The sequence below is a fragment of the Myotis brandtii genome, unplaced genomic scaffold (assembly GCF_000412655.1).
Source record: "Myotis brandtii unplaced genomic scaffold, ASM41265v1 scaffold145, whole genome shotgun sequence".
Lineage (NCBI taxonomy): Eukaryota > Metazoa > Chordata > Mammalia > Chiroptera > Vespertilionidae > Myotis > Myotis brandtii.
In genome coordinates this window covers 182,883-187,616 of record NW_005355204.1, presented here as the reverse complement: position 1 = coordinate 187,616, position 4,734 = coordinate 182,883, and positions in this window count along the sequence as shown.

The window sequence follows — 4,734 nt, the reverse complement described above, 5'->3', positions numbered from 1 at the left end:
AACATCGATCAGCTGCCTCCTGCACACCCCCTACTGGGGATGTGCCCGCAACCAAGGTACATGCCCCTGACCAGAACCGAACCTGGGACCCTTCAGTCCGCAGACCGACCCTCTATCCACTGAGCCAAACTGGTTACAGCTATATATATAAATAAATAAATATAATTTTTAAATGCATAACCAAGTTAGGAGAACAGGTTGCTCTGTCTTTACTTCCAGGTTTGACCCATTTGTTCCCCTAATACTTATTAAATGCCTGTTTTGTGAAAGAACCACACCGGGACCTACGGAGACCACCAAGTGAAATCAGTTAAGAGCCAGCTCTCAGGGTCACAGACTAGAAGGAGAAGAATGACATGAAGACCTGGTGCTGTTTGGTGACAACGGGGAGCACGTGGCCAGTGCGGAGAGACACGGCCATCACTGCACTGTGGTGAGACTGACCGCTGGCAGGCGCAGAGTCCCTGGAAGGAGGGGCGTGGAGCTGGGCAGAGCGCTCTGCAGGCTGAAGGTGATGGAGCCAGTTGCGGGGGAGCGGGGCCCAGGTGCTGTCCGTGGCCGGGCAGTAGGGCAGGTTCCTGGGAAGGAGGCAAAGGGGCTTCGAGGGTCGGGTCCTTGGAGGGTCAGAGCCCAGGTGTGTGGAGGAGTGAGGACATTCCTACATCGATTCAGGTGACCAAAGCTCATTAAAAATAGTTTAATGTGAAAAGAAAAGAGCTTTAGATTCCTAGTTGAAAGTTTTCTTATCCTTTTTTTTCCTGGAGTGATTTCTAGAATAACCTTTAAAAAAGATGTTGACAGCTGAACAATGTAAATATCACTGGGGAAGTCCAGTGGGGGGCGCTGAGCTTTGGCCCAGTGCTGAGATGCCTTTGCTGTCCCCGCCAGCGTTGGTCAGCGGGCGTTGAGACGCTGGCCACCTGCCTGCGCGCAGTGCCGATGGGGAGGGCCAGCGGCTGCCGCTCAGCAGTGTGCTGTTTCTGCATTCGGTTTGGTGATTACCAGTTGCTGTCCTAATCACACAGATTGTGTTCGCTAATTATTCAGGGTCATTGTAGGGGCCAGAGGGTTAGTGAAAGTTTGAAATGTTGACTGGTTAGTTAAATTTTAGATCTACCAATTTGTAGTTTCTAGCAGGACATCTGAATCCAAAAATACATTTTTCAGATAAATCCAGAACATACTTCTCTGTACAAAATAAAAAAGAACTCGCTTTCTCAGTTACGGTACCCCCAGCATCCTGTCAGTACCCTGTCCGTACCCAGTGAGTTTTGTTGCATTCATAATTTTCCACGTTGGGAGGCCCATGCCATTTAAACCACTCTGGAAGGGGTAAAGTAGGGGAGCTTTTAGATTCAGGAAGGCGTTTGAAAGAAAAGATCAGTGCATCACTTCTTAAGCCATTATAGTCACTCATGTGTATTAGAGTAAAATGTTCTCACCGTGGTGCCACAAAGCTTGGGTTTTGGAAGTAAAGGGGCATAGTTCAAACCCAGGCTCTGTCACTCACTAGATGTGTGTGATCCGGGGCAAACTACTTAACTTCTTTGTGACTTAGTTTCCTCATCTGGAAAATGGGAATAATGATATCTACTTCGCAGGACTTCTTAGAGATTATATGAGGTAATATGTGTAAAGCACTGAGCCAGTCCCTAGCAGACAGCAAGCGCTCAGGAAACAGTCATGGTCCTTGCTGTTCGTAGTGGTCACAGCCCAGGTCAGGCAAACCCCGGCTAACTTTGTCTCTGTTCCAGTTACTTAATTACCAGTCCTTGCTCAAGGGCCCCTTATGGTAAACGTTCACACAGGAAATAAACAGGTAGTTGTAGTGCTGCTGAATCATATAGCTTCTTTTGATACAGTTTGTGGGGCACAGATATACCACAAATTACTTTTCAACCAAGAACAGAGACACTTTAACATGTTTTATCTGAACTGTCCTACTTGGTTTAAATTTTGTAGTGCGTTTCAGACAAGAGCGAAGTGAAACCACAGGCCTTTGAACAGCGAGACTCAGCGCTTGCAGAATGTGATTCTTCTTACGTCTTCTCCTCATTTAAAGCTCTCTGCTCTTTGAGAATGTGGCGGAGCTCTGTCATTTCAGACTTCAGAATTAGCACTGAAAACAGGGGATTCTTTACCTGGATGGATGAAAGTGATTTATTGTTTGCTGGGTCAAACACAGCATGCTATTTGTCACACTGTGGTTTGTGTACTTTCTAGAAGCTTTCAACTTTGATCTGAGTCAAAGTACACTCAGTAGCACAGATGACAGAGTTAAAAAAACCCCGTGATGTGCATTGTCACTCATAGAAACTCTAAGTCAACAAGTACAGAGACGCAGAGTCAAAACCTATTCCTTTAAAGAGGCTTGTACGTTCTTGTGAGGAGCAGACCTCTGCCTTTCTTGGGCGAGACAAAGGTGTGGGACAATTTATTAGTTAAAGATTGAGTTCACGATGTGCAATCAAAAGGCGCCTCTTCAAGGCCAGCTCCCAGCCCTGGCCTGTAGTTTTAGGTAAACACCCGCATTTGAAAGGCCTTGCCGAGCAGGGCTCCGGGCACATAAAAGCGGCTTTCTTAAACTGTCATCAGAGTGGATTTCAGGACGTGCTTTTAATACTTACAAGGTTGATGTTTGCCTTTTAAAAAATGCTATTCGAGATAGCTTTTTATTTAACTTTCCCCCCGGCATGCCTTTCACCTGATCGAGGCAGCATTAAGAAACTCACCTTGTTGTGAGACCAGACAAAGATTTAGGGAAATGTCGCGCATGTGACCTTTTGAAAGTCAAGGCTTAAAAAAAAGAATCCTTGTTTAAACACTGTAAAGACGAGGCGGGAAACAAAGGCACATGCTCTTCATCTGGACATTTGGTTTCAGATTCTTTTTCTTGTGCTTGGGTGGATGACGCTGTGAGGTTGTTTTCCAGGATGGCTCTGTGCTTCCATTTCCTCTGGTTTTAACAAGCCGTGACTCAGATCAATGAAAAGGTAAAAACACAGAGGTTTGGGGTATCGACACTTAAGTCTTGCTCTTCTACATTATGGTTCTCTTAAAAGAAATTTATCGCTGCTGTTCAACCTGCATTTGTAGTTAATGATTAGTAGGAACTTTAAGCTTGATTATTAACATTAATAGCTGCAATAGAATACACCATATGAATGTAGCATTATTTATTTAGGGTGACTGTATTTATTGGTATTCCCTTTGCTTCCTGTTTTGAAACAACTTTCCTATAAATTTATATTTCTATTCTAGTACATTGTTAAATCAAGTATGTTGAGGTAAAAAATACATATACCTTTTAATTGTACAGTTTCAAGCGTTTGATCAAAGCAAATAGTCACCGAACTACCATCAAAATTAAGATTTTAAAAATACCCATCACCACAAAGAGTTTACCTGCCTCCATTTATAATCCATCCCAGCGTCCCCCCTCAGCCTCTGACAGCCACTCATCCGTTTTCTGTCCGTATAATTTTGCCTGTTCCAGAGGGTCTCATACACGAAATCGTACCGTATAGGACCCTTTGAATATGCCTTTCCACTTTAGCATGATGCACGTGAGAGTCAATCATGCCGTGACACGCATGCACGCTTCCTTTTCATTGCTGAACCTATTCCACCCGTGAGTGTACCTCGCTCTGGTTGTCCACCCCCAGGCGGATGGACAGGGGGCTTGTTTCCAGTTCTTGGCAATTATGAATAAAACCACTACAAACATTTGGGTCCCGGTTTCTGTGTGAGTATATGTTTTCATTTCCTTGGATAAACATTTAGGCGTGGGATTGTAGGGTCTTATGGTCAGTGCTTACCTTTGCAACACACGGTCAGCCGCTATGTCAGAGTGCATCGTGGGAATGGCCGGGCGCTCGGGCTGCCCATCACCTGGCAGTGTCAGGCTTCCGCTCAGGGCCATCCCCGCAATGCCTGTGGCGTGGCTTCGGTTTCTGACGACGCCGTTGAGGTCCAGAATCATCTCAGCTGCTCCTTTTCCATCTGTAGATGCTCTTTGGTGAAGTATTAGTTCAGGTCTTTCTTTGCTCGTTTTTTAAAAATTAGGTTGTGTAAATTTTGTATTTTCTGTACACAGTCTTTTATTGGATCACTGATTTGCAAATATTTTCCCCCAAGTCTACAGCAGATCATATTTTTTCTTAACAATGCTTTTGCAGAGCAAATATTTCTCGTTTTGATGACGTTCAAGTCGTCAATTTTTGTTTTTCATGGATTGTGCTATTGGTGTCATATCTAAATTACCTATCTAAGTCCAGGTCACAGATACTGCTTCTGTGATTTCTTCTAAAAGTTTTACAGATTAACATTTTCTGTTAGATCTCTGATGCCCTGGGTTAATCTACACTAATAAAAGAGAAACATGGTAATTGGCGTACGACCGCTACCCTTTTCATTGGCTAATCAGTGAGTATATGCAAATTAACTGTCAGCCAAGATGGCGGCCGGCAGCCAGGCACTGAAGCGAGCACGAGGCTTGCTTGCTGCAGACTCCAACGTTCCCCGCCTAACTTGCCAGCCTCTCAGTTGCAACTCTAAGCAACTATATACTATGTTGCAAATAAGAAGCTAAACAAAACCCCAGAAAAGGGCTTCCATTCAGCCGGGCTCGGACCGCAACATTGTATCTATGTTTTCAGCAGCAAGGCCCCAGAGCTAAAGCTGGCCAAAAAAAAAAAAAAAAAGAAAAAAAGGAGCGGTTGGGAGCTTCAGTCA